This window comes from Panthera pardus, unplaced genomic scaffold (genome assembly GCF_024362965.1).
Source record: "Panthera pardus isolate Hobbes unplaced genomic scaffold, ASM2436296v1 HiC_scaffold_24, whole genome shotgun sequence".
NCBI classification, from domain to species: Eukaryota; Metazoa; Chordata; class Mammalia; order Carnivora; family Felidae; genus Panthera; species Panthera pardus.
Window position 1 is genome coordinate 77014317 of NW_026526810.1, and position 23331 is coordinate 77037647.

Here is a 23331-nt window from a genome sequence, read left to right on the forward strand (position 1 = left end):
CAGCATGGGTGGTTCAGGCAGTGCCTGGGCCTGCTCAGGCCCTGGCTTCGCCCTCTGCAGCTCAGGAGGGTGGAGGAGGGGTTCAGCACCCCAGATATCCCTCAGCCCAGTGTTCAGGCCAAGGCTGTGTTCCCCCGCAGCCTCTACCTCTGCCCAGGCCTGTTTCTTCCTGGCCTCCTGCTCTCTTGCTTCTTTCGGCTTTCACTCTGGAAGGCTCCCAGCTCTTCCAAAAAACCCCCTCCAGGAAATTTGCTTGTTGCCACCAAATAATGCAAATGTGCTCCTGGGACTGCTCAGGCAGCTGCAATGTCTGTCTCTGAGAGACCCAGGAAAGGAGGACAAGACAGGCCCGTGTTCCTCAGTGCCCTCGGCGACCACACCCACGGGGCCAAGAACTCACAGCAGGGCCACGTGGGGACCAGACAAAAGCCTTGGCTTTGCGTGTAAGGGAACAGAGCTCAAACCAGAGACCCCCTCAGATGTTCTGAGGTCCTTTTTGTCTGTTTAGTATATAAAAATGGGAGGCGTCTGGGTGGTTCAGTCGGTTGAGCATCCAATTTTGGCTCGGGTCACAAACTCACGATTCGTGAGGTCAGGCCCACGTCGGCTCGCTGCTATCGGCTAGTCAGTACAGAACCTGCTTCGGATCCTCTGTCCCCCTCTCTCTCTGCCCCTCCCCTGCTTGTGCTCTCTGTCTCTTGAAAAATAAAGAACATTTTTAAAAATTATATATATAATTAAGTTTTATGTACATTATATATATATATATATATATATATATATATATATATGGTTTGTATAAAGTTTGTGTTCATGTTTAGCCTTTATCTCTGTTTAATTTAAAAGCATTGTCCTGACCAGAGCAGAAAGTGGAGACATGTGAGCAAACACCTGTAAGTCCCACAGTCCTGGGTCGTGACTCATGCAGTGACACACAAGAGCGCCGGTCGTCTAGGGGTAAGGGTCAGGACCTGGTGAGGGCCGCGCAGTCGTGGCAGCCAACCCTCCTCCTCTCGCAGCTGCTGCCTCTCGTGATCAGGTCATGATTGCTCAGGAGAGGAATGGAATCCTAGGGGCTCTGGCTCCTAATTAAGGCAAGGTAGCAGGAACACTCACTGAGCATCTACTGTGTACCTCAGACTGGTGCTTGAAGTAAACGCTACCTCCACCGACTGTCTCTCGAGAGCAATCCTATGAGGTGGATGTTGTCATGCTTATTTGACAGATGGGATTCTGAAGCTCAAAATGATTAGCGATTTGCCCAAGGACACACAGGTGGTAGACGATGATTCAAAGCCAGGTCTGTTTGGAATTCAATGGCCATCAAGTCTTTCCACAGGCAGCTGTTGCCCAGAACACACAGCCTTGTCTTACAAAAGCCAGCACACTTCATCCTATTCTCGCCCAGCTCCCGATTCCAAGTCTTGCAGCATCCTGACGCCTCCAACCGGGAGCCCAGAGCCTCCCTTGAGGCCCGTAGAAGACACAGGTATGAATTGGCTCAGCTTTCTGAAATGGCCTTTCTGGAGTGGTGGTTAACAATAATAAGGTAGGCGAAGCTGTCCCATTTTCACACTGAGCCCTCCAAATTAGGGTGTAGACCCAATGAGATATAAGGCCAAATAAGAAGCAAGTCAAAGTAAACTTGCCTTATAATTTCAAAGTGTAATTTGCTCATGTTGTATGGTAATAGGCAGCTAAATTTATTCATTGTGGTCAGTGATGTGGATCTCACCAGCCAGAAGTCAGGGAGGAGTTTGGGGCTCTGGGGCTGAGCCTGTGAACCTATCTCCTATTCAGGCAGGGCAACCCTTCTTAACCCCCAGCTTGGCAGCTCTCATGGGAGAAAAGCCACAGGCTACAGCTTGGATCAGAGCTGGGAAGGGACGAGAATTAGCAGGGCAAAAGCTCTGCCTCCCACAAAGTCTAGCAAGTCATAACATAGGCCTCATTCTGCGCAGCCCCCCAAGCAAGGGCCTTAAGGGAAGCCCCACAGTACAGGCGCTCACCTCCCCAGGGCTGCAGTTCAGGATTTAGGAAACAATGGGCTGCAGGTGAGTAAGAATCTTGAGGCCCTAAAATTTATGCAAACAAGGCCCATCTGCTCCCAGGGAAGCACGATGTGCCTCTACTATGGCAGTCTCTGACTCTGGAGAGGGGTGGCCAGTTGAGGGCAGCATCCTTGACCTGCCTGAGGTCCTCCTTGGCCCTCTCCACCCCTCTGACTCTCCTGCCAACCAGGATACTCACCCCTGCCTGTGGCATGTGTAACCTAACAGCTGTGGGGTGAGCAGAGAAGTAAAGCTTTGATGCCACCAGGTTCTTAGCAGCTGTGAGCTCTCTCTCCTGCTTGGTGGTTTCAAGCCTTTCTTGTGGGATATTCATCTTTGTCCACTGACAACATCACTATCAGCTGAGTGCTGGCGGTGGGGAAGGACTTACCTGAAGGTAAAATGCATTCATCTTTGAGGTCCCAGACCGAGGCCACCACAAATCCTCACGTTCGCTTTGTTCAGGCTGTTTTTCTGGTGGAAAAAAACATTATTGAGAATATGGAGGAGGGGGCTTTCATTTATGTGTCAGAGCACAGATAGAGCAGGTGGGAATGCTAGCAAGAAGCCCCCCTTCTGAGATCTTGTGGTGGAATGAGGGGGGAGGCGGGTACTGATATGGACCAAAGGAAAAGTCTTGGGGTCTCTGGAGCTGCCATGCCCCATAGTGAGCCACCAATTCCCAGCCTCCCTGGTGGCTTCTGTGCCATGTAGGCCCAATTTCCAGGGCTCTGGACCCACCAGCTACCTGCATCAGTATTGCCTGGGTACTTGTTAAAACTGCGCATTCACGGGTCCCACCCTAGACATTCTGATCTCAAAGGAGGGGAAGAAGCTCAGGGAATCTTCATGCTAACAGTCCCCTCTGCCCCCAGGTGAATTTTGCACCCTCAAGTTTGAGAACTATTGCCCCTCCTACTCAGGCCAGACCCAGACCAGGGGCACCTCTATACAAAGCCTGTTTCCTCTTCCCTAGCCAGCTCCTCCCTCCCTGAATTTCTGTGTTCATGGCCAGACATTCAGTAAGAGCGGCATCTCTCAGTATGCTGGTGCTTTCTACAGACAAACGAGTGGCCAGGCCTGAGGAGAAGGAGCCCCTCCCTAGAGTCCTGCCCCCTTCCTGTCACCCTGCCTGGACCTTGCCCTATGGAATTCTGGCCAGGCTGCCGGCCTGGGAAAACCCCGTGAGAGCCTCAGAGGTGGCAGGAGGAGGGGGGGACCATGGAGGTCTGGGAATGCATCCTTTTCTTGGGTGCTCTCTGACCCTCCGGGTGGAGGCCTTGGGCCTCTCCTCTCAGGGTGCCCACTGCACCCAATCCAGCACACTCCTGTGACCCTGCTCTGCACCTCTGTGCCGGGTAGGCCTCCCCCTCGTGGGCCTGCAAATTTGAATTCATCTTTCAAAACCAACCTCGACTCCCTCACCTTTTCTATGAATCCTTCCTGCCACCCTGACAGAGACCTGATGTCTCCCTCTCCCATGGTGCCTGCGAGGTGGCACGTCTTTCATGTCTGTGGTCACGTCCCTCATGTCTGTGAGCCCTCTTGTCAGCAGAGGCTCCCTGAGGGCCTCTCCTCTGTGAGCAGCTGCAGCTTGGAGTAGGTGTGCAGGGAAGCGGGTTCTTCTGGATTTGGTCTGGAGGTAGTTCAGGGTTTGTTTTACATCTGCCAACGATTTGGGTAGGTTTCTTATGATCTTATTTCAGAAGTGAAGCAGGGCCATGGGGCACCTGGGTGGCTCAGTTGATTAAGTATCTGACTTCTGCTCTTGTCATGATCTCTCCGTTAGCGAGTTTAAGCCCCACGCTGGGTTCTGGGCTGACAGCTCGGAGCATGGATCCTGCTTTGGAATCTGCGTCTCCCTTTCTCTCTGCCCCTCTTCTGGTCTCTCTCTCTCTCTCTCTCTCTCTCTCTCTCTCTCTCTCTCTTTCAAATATAAATAAACATTAAAAAAAAAAAAAAGTGAAGCAGGACCAGCTCATTTACATCTTCAACACTCACACAGGCCAATTGCTCTCCACTGTGGCATGCTATTTGCTCCCGGGGCTTATTTGCAATTTGCAATTATTTTGTTTGTTGTTTTCTTGCCTTTTCGTCTGTCTTACCCACTAGAATGTGAGTGGTGATGTGGTGCAACCGCTTCCCTGCTGAGTTCAGAAACAATGCTGAGTGAGACCCAGGAGGTGGTCAGTTAATGTTTGCTGAAGGAGTGAATAGGGCTTTGAGATTAGTTTTCGTAAATCTAAACATTCTTGTGCATTATGTAATGATAGGTATGAAATTAAATCATTGGTCTTGCTCCAATGTACTTGACTCCCGGCCTTGGCTTCCACAGGCTCACTCCTCATCCTGATTCTGTGTGACCCGAGCCACTTGCGATGACGTCTGATTGGTTCAGAGGTGACTCTGCCACAGTGGCAAAAGCTAGAACGCAGGCAGGGAAGATGTGGAAGCAACCGGTCTGGGGAGGAGGAGAGGGATCTGGGTTTTCTCAGCCAGAGGCCTCAGGCTACTCTGCAAACCTGCTGGTCACCTCCTGGGCCGAGAGTTTACCAACCCACCACACCAGGTCAGATGTGCAGACCTGAAAGCATCACCCCATCCTCTGGGGAAGGACTCCCAAGGCCGGCAGATACCCAGTGTACAGGGCTCGCCTCTGATGAACAGCCTCCTCTGACTCTGGCCTGATGGGCACCAGATACCAGCCAGCACCAGACCTTTGTGTGATTTGGAAAAAGGTGACCCATCATTCAGATGGACACAACCCAGCACCATCTGGGTTAGTCCCCACTCATGCCTCAGCCCACACCTGCATAGTTGTACACAGCAGCCTTGACCCCAGGAAAGTCCCCAAGATTTGTAGGAAAAGGAAAGGCAGACACAGTACATTCTCCACCAGGCCCCTTCTCTGGGCCTTCCCCAAGCATTCCATCCCATTTTGGTTCTACAATATCCCAGCTGGGTGAGGCTTGGACCCCTTCAATAGGACCCTGAACCCTGGGGGTGCCACACTGGCCCCACATCCAAGGATTCAAAGTCAGGTTCCTAGCTGGAGCCAGCACTGGCTGGGCTGTCCCACCTGGCTCCCCTTCAAGGCCTGACTTGGGCTCCTGCCCACACCTCCCCACCCTCTGTCCCCGCACCTCCCTTTAGTGTTTACCACACAGAAGGAGGCGAGGCGAGTGAGCTGGGAAACTCCCGGCCACTGCTGCCGCCAGCTGAGTATAATTAGCTCCACTGCTCCCACAGAGGCGACACTGTGTGCTTGCCAAGCCCCTGCCTTCCACAGCTTGTTGGCAGCTACCCAGGGCAGTCGAGCCTCCCAGCCTGCCTCCACTGGGGGAAAGACAAGAGCTGAGAACAGAAGAGGGGAACAGAGCCAAGATGGGGGGGGGGGTGGAGCTTGAGCTTAGGGCTGAGTCCTGGAGCCCAAGGGAACCCTCGGAGTGGCTGTCTCCCCAGAGTCACCTCCTTGTTCCTTGGCCCCAAGCCCCTTGCTCGCAGCCATCCTGGGCACTGTGCAGGGGTGTGGCAGGAGATGCATCTCTGGGCATCTCTGGCCAGCAGCTGCCCTTGTTGGCCGGGGCTTTCCACAACAGAAACCTCCTGGGCTGCTGGGGGCTGGCCATAGGGGCCTCAGCTGTCCCACATGATGTGTTTCAAGTGGTTTTGCTTTTGAGGAACCTGCTGCCCAGGACTTGAAGGGCCTCCCCTGCCCCATGCATGTCCCAAGGATTCCACTGGCCATAGCCCCATTCTTTACAACCCTCCTGGCTTCTACCTACTTGCTGCTGGCCCTGGGTTCCTGTGGCCAAGGAGAGCTGAGCACGCACTTGAAATGCATCAGCCCTCACCCTAGAGTGATCCCAGGCTCTGCTGGAACTTTAGAAGGCAGACAGAGCCAGGGGATGCTCCATAAATATGTGCTGAATGAAGGAAATGGCCAGAGCTGCCAAAGTTTCTTTGATGCTATGGCCTAGCCCTGTCCTCTCCACCAGGAACAGGCATGGATCACTCAGAAGTTTCATTTGAAAATTTGAAAATGGCCATTTGATTCCAGAGACAGCCTTCTTACAACCAAGGCTGCTTCGAGCAAGGGACTTGACCCCTGTGTGAGGAGCAGCCTGCGGCTCACAGGCGTCATAAGTCATCCATGCGACACTAGAAGAGGCTGCTGACTACTTGATCTGTATTTTTACTGATAAATATCCCATCTACCCAGCACTGGCCTTGCAGACAAGAATCAGAAACTTCCGGTCTGTGGCCTTTTGGCCTCCTTACCAGCATGACTTTCTGTGTACCTGAATGGAAGGGGCAGTCACTTTCTTTATGGTTTGTCTCCTCCCTTATGTCTAGTTCATTCTGAACTTTGACATTCGAAGCAGGACTGTAAAGAGCAAAAGATAGATGATCTAGGATCTTCTGTTCTTATGCTGTCTCAGCCCCTGAGGATTCAGCACAGACAGATGATGGTCTCAGGTGGTTGACAAGTTATCCACCAGGTATCCTGGAAATATGCTAAGGGATATAAAAGCATGTCTGGATTAATGTTCTGCCCAGGGTCTGCCTGCTTGGGAGAAGTCTCAGGGACTGTAGCGAAGGATACAATGCCTCCCATCAGCCACTCAAGTAGAGGACAGAACCTCACCTCGGAAACAGGGCCAGAATCAGAGGAAGTGTGGTACTGTGGCCTTGGCGTCCTCCGTTCTGGGCACAAGGGAGACATCGAGCCTCAGACACAGGTCTTGACTCAAGAATGATCTCAATATCACCCCCACTCTTGGGAGGCAGGTAGTGTAATTCTAATGCTGACAGAAAAGGTTTCCTCCCCACTGCTTGGCTTCCCTGGAGCTGCCAAAGGGACCAGCGTATCTCCAACTTCTCTCTCTCCTGGGCCCCCAACCCAGGCACCCACCAGATCCTGCCAGTTCTCTTTACTGGCCCTCAGGCTTCCTTCCCTTTCTTTCCAGACCCTCCCAAAGAAGATGTCACCTTGAGCCCCCGAATGGTGACACTGACACTACTCGCTTCCCTACCGTCCTCTTACCCCTCAGTGAGATAAATCTCCTTAAAGCCTGAGTCACATCACTCTCCTGTCCTAAACCCCAATGGGCACTGTACCGCCTCTTGAGGGAAATCCTCTCCTCAGCCTTGGGTCAAAGGCTTTCCCACATAGTCCAAACTGTCTTTCAAGCTCATCACCGGCACCTCTTCTCATTGGTTTATTTTTCCTTCAAATATACCATTTGTCCATCCACTCACTCATTCATTTATATTTACCATGAATGGAGACGGATAGGGATGAAAATCAGCTTTCATTTTTTTTAATTAACTAATTAATTTTGAGAGAGAGAGAGCACGCACGCAGTGGGAGAGGGGCAGAGAGAGGAGAGAGAGAATCCCAAGCAGGCTGTGAGCTGTCAGCACAGAGCTTGATGTGGGGCTCTCATTCACCAACCAGGAGATCACGACCTGAGCCGAAATCAAGAATCAGATGCTCAACTGACTGAGCCACCCAGGCACCCTTCATTTTTCAGTTTGTAAAGAGACAGGGACAGGGAGCAAGGACGTGGCCCATGTGTCCATTGACAGATGCTGATATATGGCCTGGCCATTGTCTTTTACATTTTTTAAAGTATTTTTGACTAACAAATTGATTTTATTATATCGGTGCTCTTTTAAAATAATGTATCTTTAATGTTTATTTATTTATTTTGAGAAAGAGACAGAGTGCAAGCAGGGGACGGGCAGAGAGAAGGAGAGGCAGAGTCCCAAGCAGGTTCCACACCATGAGAACAGAGCCAGATGTGGGGCTCAAACTCATGAACTGTAAGATCATGACCTGAGCCGAGATCAAGAGTCTTAACCGACTGCCCCACCCAGGCGCCCCTAAAATAATGTATTTAAAAACTATTTTCAAAAATAAGGTTGTTTTCTCTGTGCAGCGAGGTGGTTTTATTAAAGCACGGGGACATGACCCATAGGCAGAAAGAGCTGCTTCAAAAATAAGATTATTTTATTTTATACTTAAAATTTTTTTAATGTTTACTTATTTTTGAGAGAAAGAGAGACAGAGCGCAAGCAAGGGAGGGGCAGAGAGAGAGGGAGACACAGAATCTGAAGCAGACTCCAGGCTCTGAGCTGTCAGTACGGAGCCCGACGCAGGGCTCAAACTCAAGAGCTGTGAGATCATGACCTGAGCCAAAGTTGGACACTCAACTGACTGAGCCACCCAGGAGCCCCGACCATAATATTTTTAAATGAGATTTACCCTCTGTATAAGGGCTAGGAAGCTCAGAGAAATTCTGTAAACAGAGGGTGTCCTTAATTCTGCAATTTTTGTACTGCAATTTGTAAATCTTTCTTGGGCTCTGAGTTTCTAAAGGAACACTTGGCAGCTGGGAGGGCTGTCATGAGTGCTTGCTGAGAGTAACTTTTCTTAGCTGTGTGGCCTTGGGCAGGGGCTTCCCCTTCTGAGCTGCAGTCTTTCCTCAGCTGTAAGGCAAGAAGATTCCACCCAGCTGGCACATGTGGTGAGGGTTTCATGACAATGGATACAGCAGACCCAGGACAGGGCTGCCTCTGAGAGATGCTGGATGAGTAGCTCTTTTTGTTACTCCCAGGTGCCGGCCTCACCAGGACACTCACTGCTGCTTCCCCCTTCTCCTCACGGAATGGGCCTGCTCCATTGCACCGGGCCTCAGTAGGAAACACGGAAAGCTTTGGGTCTCACAGGGGAGGCTGTAATAAGTAAGTCACAATTCGCATATAGGGTTTACCACATGCACTGCACTGTTCTAAGCACTGTACGTGGATACTAAATTTAATTCTCCTACCAGCCTATCGGAGAGGTACGATTATTCCTGTTACAGATCAGGATGCCTAACGGCACCCAGGCAGTCAGTAGCAGGCTGGTGCCTGGGTTTGCAAGCCGTCACAGAGACGGTCCCTTTGTCTCACCCGATCCTCTCCTCATCCTTTGCCACCCTGCACTGTGTCCAGAGCAAGCTGACCCAAGTGACTGATCGTGCCCTGACAGGTGCACCTGGCCTCTGGCTGCCTTTCGGTGTTGGCCAATGGGGAGCCCATGAGACACTAAAGGAAGGGAAAAGATGGAAGTCAGGAAGACCCTCCCTGTAGGGTCACCCAGGCTGGCTGTGACCTGGGAAGGAAGGTCACAGCCTCTGTCAGGCAGCTTCTTGCAATGATTCTCTCCTTCCTAATTCCAGTAAGTAGTATGAGTAACTGTTGCTTTTGACCCCAGGCTGCTGCACTGTCCACATGCTCTCTTTCCCCCTTTTACATCTTTATAAATAGTTCTTGTGAAGGGGTGCCTGAGTGGCTCAGTTGGTTAAGCGTCAGACTTTGGCTCAGGTCAAGATCTCATGGTTCGTGAGTTCGAGCCCCGTGTCGGGCTCTGGGCTGACAGCTCAGAGCCTGGAGCCTGCTTCAGATTCTGTGTCTCCCTCTGTCTGCCCCTCCGCTGCTTGCACTCTGTCTCTCACATTGTCTCAAAAAAAATAAATAAATAAACATTAAAAAAAATTAAAAAAAAAAGTTTCTGTGTAAGTGAGCCAGCCACAGCCCTGTTCTGCTCATGGCTACCCATCGGCAAGGCTTAGCTTGTTTTGGGGTCTTATCAGTCTGCTGCTTCATTTATTTTTCATTTTTCTTAATTATTTTTTGAAAAGATTTAAATGGGCACAAAGGGATGTATAGTAAAATTCTCCTTTCCTCTCTCTCTCGAACACCCTGCTCTCCCCACGGGCAACTGATGAAATGTTTGGGAGTATTTTTATTGTGGTTAAATATATATAAGATTTGCCATTTTGATAATTTTTAAGTGTACAGTCTGTGACATGAAGTACATTCACACTGTTGTACAGCCACCTGCACCATCCTTCTCAGCACTTTTCCATCTACCCCAACTGAAACTCTGTACCCATTAAACATGAACTCCTTGAAGTTGTTTCTCAGTGAGTTTCTCCAGAGACATTTTACACATATTCAAGCAAATACACATAAATAAAAACATGAATGGTAGCTTCTTTTATACACTGTTGGCATCTTGCTTTTTTCATTTAGTGATACATATTGGATGTCATGTCACATCAATAAATAATGCAATTCTCATCCTTCTGTTCAGCCTGCCCTTGTATGGATAGTCCCTATATGATTCGGTCTTCCCACCCTGATGGAAACTGAAGGTGTGTTCAATCTTTGCACAGATAGCTGCAGTTTGTTTCTAAGCTCCTGTTTCCTTTCCTGGCTCATTACCCTGCATCTCCCACTCTGCATCCCTACAAGGGAAACCAACCACTGCTGTGACTTCAGAGCCTTCCAGTCCTCCAGGTTCCTGACTTGCTGTTCCCTCTCGGGGAACTAACTGTTCCTTCACCTCTGGCTCTGCAGTGAGCCCAGCCCACGTCTCCTGGGCCCAGCACCCTCCCTGGTGGCCTATGTTCCAGATGTGACAAACCACAATGACACAAGGTAATGGAAGAGGGCATCGGTGGCCCCCGTAGCATCCATGGGTGGGGTTGCCTTCCTCACACTGGCTCGTGGGGAGCACTGCACTTGCAGGGGCAGGGAGCCTGGCTGGCATCTGCTGAGGTGAGGAGCTCAGCACGAGGTTTCCAAACTTGATTAAATCCCAGCTGAATTTGCTGGCACCTACTCTAGGGAGTGTGGCTGCTGATAGCCTGTTTATCTTTCCACCCACACCCAGCACTGCTTTTCCTCCCTAACACCGCCATTGCCATTTCCAACTTCTAGTTAAAAAAGAAATTGTAGAAAAAGGAGAAACAAGATGGTAGAGAACACACCCTCCCCATATGTATATATGTCATATATATACATGACTCAAGATCTATGCTAGATAGGGCAGGGTCAATTATAAAAAATGCTTTTCACATTATACTACAACTAATAGCACATGTTTTAGAAATATGCACATGATGCCTTTGTAGCCCTCACCCTGCTGTGAGGTAAGTACGTACTGGGTTTTTTCATTACTGATGAAGAAAGAAACTCAGGGAAGTCAAGGGACAGCCAGTCAATGCCAGAGGTGGGGCTGGACCCTCTTCCTGACCTCGAATCTCCACTACTGTGGACATTTCCCAGAGTTCAGCCTGCAGTCCCTAGGTAAGCTTGCTGGTGGATAGTGTTGCTCAGATGCTACCGAGGAAAAGATTAATTAACATGAAAGAACTGGAGACAGTAAGCCGCTGGGGGTAATGGGCACAGATGTGAGGTAACAGGGTCAGCAAAACTAGATCAGATTACAGGCTGAGCCCCTCGAGAATGTTGGAGGGAACAACTAGAAATGGCTGGAAGGCTGGAGACCGGCTAAAGGTATGTATGCATGGTCCTGAGAGCTGGCCCTGCCCAGGAAAGAGAAAGACTTCCCAGAAGGGACCTTGTCCTCATGAACAGAAGGCTTAAAGGTAGAGGTTTTTTAGCTAGAGGCAAAGTAAAAATGGAACCAGGAGTACAGTAGGGATGGGATTCACGAGGAATGAATTCAGTTGTATTCACCTCCTCTCCGGCTCTTCCCTCCAACATCCCTTCCTGAGGACCTGAAGTCTGAGGTCATCTCATGCTATCCAGCCCCCTAGCCTGCAGGAACAGCAAAAGTAGGAATGGAGACTAGGGGAGACAAACTTGGGTGAGGAGGCCTCATCTGCCGACAGTGCTCTCTGGAGAAAACCTTCTTTCACCCTGGCTTCTCAAGGTCAGCTGAGGAATGCCTTCAGAAGAAAGCAGAAGCTGAGGAGGGTATTTGGGGACCCCTCTCACTGATGCCCCACCTTCCTGGCCTCTTGGAGAGCACCAAGAACAAGGACAAGCTGGCTTGGTAAAACCAGCAGGTGCTTCAATGCCATACATCCTGAGTGCCCAGATGTGAAAGGCCCATGGGCTAGATGCCACAGAGGATAGCAAGATGGGCCAGCCCCCACCCACAAAGGGGACACAGGCAACCACTCAACCCACAGCAGCCTCAGATGGCATCAGAGAGGGCCTAAGAGAGAACAGACCCCCAGCAATGAAGGGTGTGGCTGAGACTTGCTGGGAGAGGCTGGGGAAGTTCACAGGGTTTCACACCTGGCTGCTTTCTCCTGGGGTTCCTGACAAGTTTTGGCCTCTCCCTCCCCAGGAACCACACACACACACACACACACACACACACACACACACACACACACACTTCTGACCATTCTGTGTGTGCTGCCTCAGGGAAAGGATGTGAGACAGAAACAGAAGAAAAAGTATGGAAAGAAAGTCTTCCTGACCTCTGAGTTCCAGAATTATAACTCCACAGAGGAATGGAAAACACAGGAATAGATGTGGGAGCTCCTTGACAAGGAATAGCAAGGCTTGCCAGTCTGGGCTTGGGAAGAGGGCAGAGGTGAGGGGTGTCCTGAGATATACGTGGATGTTGTTGAGGTCCTGAGAAAGAAACCCTGCCTGGGTTTCCTAGGCGGAACCCAGAGGAAGCGGCAAAGGTCCAGGTTAGAAATGGCTGTGGCGTGTCAGGCAGATGGGTCTCTGCCTCGCTGTGGGTGGCAGAAAGAGTCCTGTGTAACTGGTAGTGTAGGGGTATGGAGGAGAGAGCAGACATGGAGGGATCCTGTGGACAAGAAGTGACAGCCCAAAGTGACCAGCCAGGGAATCCCAGTAGATGCCAGCTGGCCAGCTAGCCTGGAGAATTGAAGGTGCTCCATCTGTCCTCTCGTGTACTGAACTCAGGACCATCCCAGGAACTTTGAGGGGACGAGAGGACCAGCTGATCTTTGAACTGATGACAAGACGTGTCTGCCCCCTCAGGGGGATGGGAGATGAAATGTAGAAATGAGAAAATCGATTATTGCACACCCAAATATGTATATTGAAATTCTAACCTGCTGTAAGACAGAATCTATAAGGGTAGCATGTATATTTTTTTTACAAAGCCTACTAACAAAAGACAAACAATGAATTGGGGGGAAATTATTATACCATATATAACAAAAATACTAATTTCCTTCATATATGAAGAATGCTTCTAAATCAGTAAGATAAAAACTGGTAACAAATGGGATAATTCATAAAGGATATAAGTAGTTCACAGAAAAAGAAATATAAATGACTTCTTGCCATTGAAATATATCCCTCAGGGTGCCTGGGTGGCTTGGTCAGTTGAGTGTCTGACACTGGATTTCGGCTCAGGTCATGATCTCACAGTTTGTGAGACAGAGCCCCACATCAGGCTCTGCACTGACAGGGTGGAGCCTGCTTGGGATTCTCTCTCTTCCTCTCTCTCGGCCTCTCCCCAGCTAGTGCTCACACACACTCTCTCTCTCTCTCTCTCAAAATAAATAAATAAACTTTAAAAAAAAAAGGAAATACATCCCTCAACCATAATGAGAGAAATGCAAATTAAGATTATAATGAGATACCATTTTCACCTATCAGCTGGGAGGAGGTTTATAAGTATAACAGAGCTGGATGCTGGTGAGAGAGGACAGGGAGATAGCCTCTCTCATGACTGTTGATGGGAGGGTAAATTGGCACAGCCCCTTCGGAGAGCAAATTGGCAATATCTATTGGAATTAAAGTACACCATTTTCTTTGACCCTGAAATTCCAGTTTAAAGAATTTACCCTGCAGGTATAACCTCACAGGTCCACAAGGATGTTCACAGTAGCATTCTTTCTAGTGGCAAAAAAAAAAAAAAAAAAAAAGGAAAAACCCAATATCTATTAAAATGGGACTAGATAAACAATAACACATCAGTGGAATACCATGTAGCCATTCAAAATGACAGATTTGTGTAGGCTGATGTGGAAAGATCTTCGAAATACACTGGTAATTAAAAATAAAAGCAAGGTGCAGAACACTGTGTAGAGTTTTCTGCCAGTTGCCTTATAAAAAAAGAATGTATAGGGGCCCCTGGGTGGCTCAGTCTGTTGTGCGTCCTACTTCAGCTCAGGGCATGATCTCGCAGTTCGAGAGTTTGAGCCTCTGTCGGGCTCTGTGCTGACAGCTCAGAGCCTGAAGCCTGCTTCAGATTCTCTGTCTCCCTCTCTCTGCCCCTTGCCTGCTCACACTTTCTCCCTCTCTCTCAAAAATGGGGCACCTGGGTGGCTCAGTCGATTAAGCGTCTGACTTCTGCTCAGGTCATGATCTCGCAGTTCTCGAGTTTGAGCCCCGGGTCAGGTTTTGTGCTGACAGCTCAGAGCCTGGAGCCTGCTTTGGATTCTGTGTCTCCCTCTCTCTGCTCCTCCCCCGTTCATGTGCTTGCTCTCTCTTTCTCTCTCTCAGAAATAAAGAAACTTAAAGAAACATTTTTTAATAATAAATAAACATTAAAAAAAAGAATCTATATGCAAATATATGCCTGTTTATGCATGGTTATTTCTGAAGAGGCACAGAGGTTAAACAAATACCCATATATTTTCACAGGATAATTGTGTACTGTTTAAATGGTTCGTGTATGTGGACGTTTCATTTGTATAATGACACTATGAGTTAAAGTGGGGAGCGGGAGTGGAGGAGCAAGGGGAGGAAGGCACAGAAGAGCTTCTGCCGGCCTGAGGCTGAGGGAGGCACGTTTGTGCTAGGGAATGAGCGCTTTCTAGGTGGACAGCCTCAGACTTCAGGAACAGGGGCTGAGTCACAGTCACCCTGGAAACTGTGACAAAAGTCCACAACCTCCCAAAGGCAGGCATTGCTGACGTGTTCTAGAATAGTTTATCCTGGAGGAAGGAGCACCGGAGGGGCTCTAGATGGGGCTGGGAAGGACTAATAAGGAAGTGCCTGCAAGGAGAGATGGAAAATGAGTCCTCTTGTCCCCAGCTGTGCTGTTGTCAGTCTGTCAAGGAGCTTCCATTTCTCAGCAAAATCTACCTAAGCTCAAAGGTGAGGTCAGCAAAGAGTTTTAAAAGAGTCATTTTAGATATTATTTGGAAGGATGCAAATGCTTATACAAGATAAAAGAAGATGAAAGAAGAAATTCAAAGTCTAGTAACAGATGAGCAGTGAGAAAACTAGAAACATAAGTTCAAAGTCAATTCAAATTATTCAAACACGGAGATCCCATTTTCCATTCATCAGATCAGTAAAAATTTGCTAATTTTGTATTTGCTACTATTCAGTATTGGTGAGAGCGTGGGAAAACAGGTGCTCTTAAGCACCACTGGGAAGAGTGAAAAACACTCTTTTTTTTTTTTTTTTTTTTTTTTTTGAGGACAACTAGGCAGTAACAACATGTTTAATGTGGGTTTGCTCTGATCCAGAAATGTCACTTATGGGAATCTATCCCTGATGCAGGCTGGTAAACACGCATATGTCTTTTCTCTGTCACCTGAGAACCTGAAAAATGACAGCATAGTAGCAATAAGCACACTGAGCACCCAGATCTTGGTTTCTAGAACCATTCTCCAATAACAGGGCCCCTTGGAGAACAGACTGACTCTAGGACTGAGAAAGATGAGCCTGGAGCACCTTGGAGTGCTGGAAAGTAAAGAGATAATTACAAATACATTGATAGGGTATGTCCAAGGGGCACAGGAGCCAAATGAAAGAGATCCCGATGGCCTAAGCTGGAAGATTTGGGCAATACAATCAATTGGAGTAGAACCCAAAATATAAAATGAGTCCATATTGATACAAATAAATTAATAAATGGAGAAAAAGAGACATATCTTTGCAGAACATTTTTTAAAATTTTTTTAAATATTTGAGGCTGACAATAGCACTTTTTTTAAAAATTCAAATCCAAGTTAGTTAACAAATAGTGTAATAATGATTTCAGGAATAGAACCCAGTGATACATCACTTACGTATAACTCATCCCAACAAGTGCCCTCCTTAATGCTCATCACCCATTAGCCCATTCTCCCACCCAACACCCTTTCAGCCACCCTCAGTTTGTTCTCCGTATGTAAGAGTCTTACAGTTTGCCTCCCTCTCTCATCTCATTTTTCTTTCCCTTCCCCTATGTTCATCTGTTTTGTTTCTTAAACTTGTGCAGAACAATTTAAACACAGAAATGTATGCAGAGTCCAGAAATGCTCAAGACAATATCGTGGCATTTTCAGAAAAAAAAATGTATATATAGTTGTGTTACTTGTCTATAAACATTTTGCTTATAAAAGCTTCAAAAATCTCAAGCTTCAAGACATATGCAATACAATTTGCAAACGTATACATACATATTATGTGTATGTATACATGTACATGTATATATACGTTTGCAAATTTAAATGCTGTAAAAATACACATACACATATATACATATATATACTGTAACTTCAATCCTGGCAAAGTTGTAAGAAACTTAGTATGTACATCCATCCCGGCAAGCAATATAAGTTCATACGTGCCTTTTGGACAGCGCCTTGGCAATATCCATCAAGAACTAGAAAAGATTTCATACCCCTGAACACGGTAGTTTCTTTCTTTTCTGGCAATTAATTAAATCCAAAAGGAAAGACAGCAAAGAAAGCAAATTGCATTTTTGCTGCTATCTTATTTAAACAAAACTGGAAACTGTCCCATAGGAGGTTACAAAATGATACAGTCACTTGGAGTATTAGTTAAGTACTAAAAAGGATGATTATGAAGACTATATAGGAACATGGAAAACGCTTCTGAGCATTTATGACAAAGAAGTATAAAGCAAAACATGCAAGTATACTATAATTTCAACTTTGTAAAAGTCTGCACACGGTGGCTGGAGGCCTGGGAAGCTGAGCAGGTATACCGTTGGCGCCTGGACCCTGTCCCTCCCACATCACACACCCAGCCTTTTCCTCTCTGCCTTCCAGGGCTCCACAGCAGACGGCTGTGCTCTTCGCTTAGTTTACTCCAGGCAAAGAGAGGGTGCTCAAACACATATTTTTGGAAGAAATGTTTTGTCAACGTTGCCGCGATATTCTGCCACTTTATTTTGTTAAAATTTTTTTTTTAACGTTTATTTATTTTTGAGACAGAGAGAGACAGCATGAACGGGGGAGGGTCAGAGAGAGAGGGAGACACAGAATCCGAAACAGGCTCCAGGCTCTGAGCTGTCAGCACAGAGCCTGACGCGGGGCTTGAACTCACGGACCGCGAGATCATGACCTGAGCCGAAGTCGGACGCTCAACCGACTGAGCCACCCAGGCGCCCCTCTGCCACTTTAAAAAATTCTCCTAGGGGGCTCCTGGGTGGCTCAGTTAGTTAAGCATCAGACTCTTGATCTCAGCTCAGGTCTTGATCTCAGGGTCATGAGTTCAAGCCCCGGGTTTGGTGTGAAGACTACTTTTAAAAAATGTAAAAAATTCTCCTAAATATTTACTGGTGAACCTGGATTCAAACTTTAACAGTGTCTGTCAATGTCTTAGTCCCCACTGAGGCCTCACCAAAACCTCCCACGACTCACACATCCTATTCAAAGTTTCCGTTGCTATCACACAGCCACCTACCATCTCTCGAACGAGTGCAAGAAAGCCCCTGTGCGCCTTCATGCAACGCAGAGGATTTTGAAAGGTCAAACATGACTGCTTGAAACTCAAAAGGGTTTTCCAGGGAGATGTTTGGATCTTTTCTGGAGAATCTAAGAATCAAGACATTTCCCATCTGAGCTAGTTCGTTTTCAGTCCAGGGAAAGGGGTGGAGCTGAGGCCCTCTACAGTGTGGCAGGAGCTAGAAGTGGGGCTGGAACCCCAGGACAGCCCTGTGCCACGGAAGGCAGCTACCTAGAGCAGCGCTGCAAGAGAAATGGAGTGTGGCCGCAGATGTCACTGTAAATGCTCTAGGAGCCACATTAAAAAGAGTGAAAAATAGATGACATTCATTTTAATATATATTGTTTAATTCAAAATCTCCAGGCATGCCTGGGTGGCTCAGTTGGTTGAGCATCCGACTTCAGCTCAGGTCATGATCTCACACTCCGTGAGAGACACTCGCCCCGCGTCTGGCTCTGTGCTGACAGCTCAGAGCCTGGAGGCTGCTTTGGATTCTGTGTCTCCCCCTCTCTCTGCCCCTCCCCTGCTCATGCTCTATCTCTCTCTGTCTCAAAAATAAATAAGAACATTAAAAAATTTTTTTAATCTCCAAAACATCATTTCACTGTGTAATTGATAACAATTATTAATTGGTATTTATTTTACATGCCTTTCTTTGTTCTGAGATCCAGCATATATTTTATTCTTACAGCGTATCTCAATTCAGATCAGCTGTACTTCAAGGACCCAAAAGCCATTTGCGAGCAGAAGCTACCATATGGAACAGCACAGCTCTAGAATTTTTATCTTTTTTCCTTTTCTTTTAAAAAAAATTTTTTTAATGTTTATTTTTGAGACACACACACACACACACACACACACACACACACACACACACAGCGTGAGTGGGGGAGGGGCAGAGAGAGACACACACACACAGAATCTGAAGCAGCCTCCAGGCTCTGAGCACAGAGCCCGATGTGGGGCTCGAACTCACGAGCTGAGCTGTGAGATCATGACCTGAGCCAAAGTTGGATGCTTAACTGACTAAGCCACCCAGGCACCCCTCTTCTTTCCTTTTGTGTTTTCTTCCTCCCTCTTTTCTTCCCCCACCCCTTTTCTTCCCCTCCCCCTCCGCCTCCTTCCCTCTTTCCCTCCTTCCTTCCCATTTCTTTCTTCTTTCTTTCTTTCTTTCTTTCTTTCTTTCTTTCTTTCTTTCTTTCTTCTCTCTCTCCTTCCTTCCTTCCTTCCTTCCTTCCTTCCTTCCTTCCTTCCTTCTTCTTTCTTAGAAAAACAAATCATTCATTAGAAACTAGACATTTTGGGCACCTGGGTGGCTCAGTTGATTGTCTGACTCTTGATCTTGGCTCAGGTCATGATCTCACAGTGGTGAGTTCAGGCCCTGCATGCTGAACATTGGGATTCTCTCTCTCCCTCTCTCCCTCTGCCCCTCCCCTGCTCATGCACGCTCGCTCTCACTCTCTCCCCACCCCCTCAAGATAAATAAACTTAAAAAAAAAAAAGAAATGAGACATGTGTCTACCTGCCTACAGCATTCTCCAGGCAGAAAATTCTAGGAAACTTTATTTTCCAGAACTCTCTTCTGTCCAGTGGCTATTTCCCCTTGCGTGCTGTAGCATGCATGTGACTAGTTACTTTCTTTGGGCTTTCTGGTAGCCCTCTGGTTACCAGATCCAGTTACATATCTGGTTACATATCCAGTCCCTATACACCTATTGTCTATGGTTGTAGGTAACAAAGGTGAGCTGTCTCTCTCTACTGAGTGATGGGGGCAGGCTCACGCAGGCCCTTAACTCTTTTCCAGTAGTCTTTAGTATTTGGTGAGGCTCTCCATGTCTGTTTCATGATTGGAGTTGTACTTTGCATTGGAAGTTGGCTGGTGGCCAGAAGCTCTTCTAGCCCGGAGAGTCCCTGCATCCATCTCTGGGCCTGAGGGAATGTTTGAGCCCCAAAGTAGGGGAGCTCACAGAATTAATTACGTGGACTGTCCCATGTCCCTTTACAATCCTGGAAAATTGCTGTGGGAAATCAGCTCCTGAAAAAGAGATCTAGAGAGGAGCACTTTTGAGGAGATGGGAGGGATAGAGAGGAAGAAGTCATCTTCTAGGCATCATTTTCCCAGAAGTCATTACTTCTTTATTTGCATTTCCTTTCATTATCAAAGTTTTAAAAAAAAGGCGCGATTGCAGTTATGCAATGGTTTATGCAGTTGCTATGAGCCTGAAAGCATTCTCTGGGCTGTGTGTGAGTCGGCACATCCCTGGCTTCCCGCACTCAGGGCGACAGGAGGCACTGGGAATTTCTCAAATGTTCACAAGAATGTCAAGAGGGAGTTCTGAGTAATCATAATTCCTTGAAGTTCTTGTGGGAAAATGCAGTCCCGATTTCCTTTTAGAGACAACAGTCTTTGAAAACCGCTTGCCATGAGGGTTTGCATTTGTTTATGGTGCAGAGAATGGTAAAAATGCGCTTCTGTGGAAGGCCCCAGCCAGTGAAAAATCCTCCCATGTGGACGTCACAGTTCTAAGCACAGAACAAACTCGAATTCTCCAGCCACCAATGCTTGATGTATTTCTGATCCACTCAGCTCTGGTGTTTTGGCGGTTTATGTGATCAGCCCGATAAAACTGTTGATGTGTTTCTTGTTGTCTTCTTCTCTTAGAGACCCAAATCTTGGTGTCTCTCCCCTGCCCCTGTTCTCTCCTGCCCCATAGCTATTTCCCGGGCAGAACCTCAGAGCCAAGTCTCCAGGATGATAAGCCGGATCTGCTTGTCACATGGCGGGCCAAGGAACCCCCTAGTCACCCCATCCTCACTACTGGGCTCTTGCTGCCCCTGGATGTCTCTGTGTAGTGTCACACCCTCTCTGGCCTCTGGTCTCTACCAGCCACGCTGACAATTAGATTAAGTAAGGAGAAGGCAAAGAAAGAAAAAGGAAGAGATAGAAAAAGGATAGAAAAGGAAAGAAAAAAATCCAAGATGCCTGGGTCGTGCTCTGCAGTGAGGAGTAGTGATGGCAGGAGCTGGTCTAAATGTGGCTGTCCAGCCCACAGGTGTAACTGAAGATGGAGATTTCAAGATGTGAGGAGATGCATGGGTTGATGGAGACTGCAGTGTGAGGACCTGCCTGCCCACTCTGGCAGAGCTGCCTGACCAGGCCCACTGATGGCTGCTCACTCCTCCCAGCCTGGCCATGCTGATCTAGCCTGGACTCTTAGCACCTGTCATCAGGCCTTTGTTTTTGTTTTTGTTTTTGTCTTTAAGGAGCAAAATAATAATAATTTAAGAAATTTCTTTTGAGGATCTCAGTCAACACAAACTCTTTATAATTCCAGAAATAGGGGCACCTGGGTGGCTCAGTTGGTTGAGCATCCGACTTCAGCTCAGGTCATGATCTCGTGGTCTGTTAGTTTGAGCCCCGCGCTGGGCTCTGTGCTGACAGCTCAGAGCCTGGAGCCTGCTTCGGATTCTGTGTCTCCCTCTCTCTCTGCCCCTCTCTTGCTCACACTCTGCCTCTCTCTCTCTCTCTTCTTCAAAAATAAATAAACATTAAAAAAAATTTAAAATTCCAGAAATAGCCCAGATATGAGTGGCCTTATTCCCTCAAGGTGTTCGGGGCCAACTCCTACCTTCTTGGAGGAATGCAGAGAAAGGGTGAGCCCTCGGGGTGCATGGATCTCTTGGCAGCCAGCCAGGCATCTGGTCTGTCTGTGGAGGTTCAGGCTCCTTTGTGGGGACCACACGAGCATCACTCCTTTTTGCTAAGCAGTAAGACACACATAGGAGAGTATGGGCTTTAGGTTTTTGTGCCAGTTTCACTTTGTTTCTTCTGTTGTTCATTCAGTCATCTAACAGACACTTATGGAAAGCCTAGGAGCTGAGGTAACAGAAGCGAACACCTACGGGGCCTGGCTCGAAGGGGCCCTCACCTGGACTGCTGGGAAGGCTCATCTGTGCATCCCCGGTTTCCCTCCAGGACATGAAGAGCCCTCACTCTGAAAAGTGCCTACAGAGCAGTTTCAACCCCTCTGTGAATGAGTTTTGGCAAGCACACAGTTGAGTCACAGTCTTGGTGACACAGAGCACGTGGCTTTAAATTGCCCAGAAGTATGACTGGCACTCCAGCCTGTGACAGCCTCCCTACCCTGAGGGATTCTGTATGAGCCACTGTCAGCTCACAGCAAGGGATCCAAAGATAATCCTTCTTGTTTTCTAAAAGCCAGCTGTTGAGTTTCAAAGCCCGTCCGTACATGGTGAATTCCTTGAAGGCAGTTGAAATAACCACTGATTTTTTTTTTTTTTAATCACCTAAGCTAAGTGATTTTTTCTGAGAAGAGCAGATTCCCCTGTGGGTCTCCCGAACTTGAGGGGAAGGCAGAGAATGTTCTTGCTTGGGAGATGAATGGTGTGATCAGGCCAGGTTCAAACAGCTTACGGGTGGCACCTCAATTCCTGACCCTGGAAGTTTACATGACCCACAGCGGATGTCTGCCTGACCCTCCCCTGAGCAGCCCCACTTCTCCTACGCAGGGCAGAGCAGAGATGGGAGAAGGCAGTGAGCAGCCATCCCGATGTCCACCAAGCAGGCTAGAAGCTAGGCAGCTGGTGGCTTATCAGTGACAGGCTGCGGTCTGACTCACCACCCTGTCACAGCCCTTGGTGGAGGACTGACCCACAGAGGAAATTACACAGCTCTCCGTGGCCCATGGTAGAGGCAGGGGCTTTTCCAAGTGCATCAACTGGGAAGCAGCCTTCACCCACGCCAGAAGACTTGGAGACCCCCACTGGCTTCAGGAATAGGGTAGCCTGTGCAAACGCCTCGCACGGTTCCTCACTGGCCAGCAGGACACCCAAAGCCCTGACCCATCTGTGACACGGCTGCTATGCTCACCAAGCCGGCATTCCACATGGTTCCTCAGGCTGCAGCATCAAGTTGAGCTGCAGCCATCCGCCCAGAATCTACACTGTCCCAGGAGCTTGCTGAGGGACTCTCAGTCAGAAAAGACAGTCCTGCCAGCAGAACCAGATTCTACTCCTTTCAGGTCGCTGTGTGACTCTGGGCAACTCAATTAAACTCGCTCTATCTCAGTTTGCCTCATCTATAAAATGTGTCTAGAACACCTACCTCACACGTCTACCTCATGCAGAATACATGCAAAGGGCCTGGCACATAGTAGGTGCTCTTCAATACATGTTCCTCATTTTTTAAAAATGTTTTTTAATTTATTTTTGAGAGAGAGAGTGAGAGCATGAGTGGGGGAGGAGCAGAGAGACAGGGGAACAGAGGATCCGAAGCAGACTCCGTGCTGTCAGCATAGACCCCGAATATGGGGCTTGAACTCACAAGCCATGAGGTCATGACCTGAGCTGAAGTCAGACACTTAACTGACTGAACCACACAGGCACCCCTTCATGTTCCTTGTTCTAAACCTGCTCTGAGGCACAACTCAAATTGGCACCAGAGTTGAGCCCTGGTGTCAACTCTCAGAGTTATCGCTTTCCCTCCCCCATATCCAGTCCCCAGCTTTTCATGCAAATATGTGGCTGGAGGAAACAAGTTCCATCATCGTAATTGAGGAGTTGATTTCTCTGGGTGGTGTGAAGGATGGCCTAGCTCGAGACACCCACCCAAGGGGGCAGACCACTGAAGAGGATTCTTTTTCACCCTCTCCTTTCCTACTCTGGATCTGACACCCCAGGACCATCCTACAGGTAGCCAGATGTGGACAGAACTGGCTACCTTCTCCTAAAAGTGGGGTGGGCAGGTGGGAAGAAGTGATGGGTGGCACCC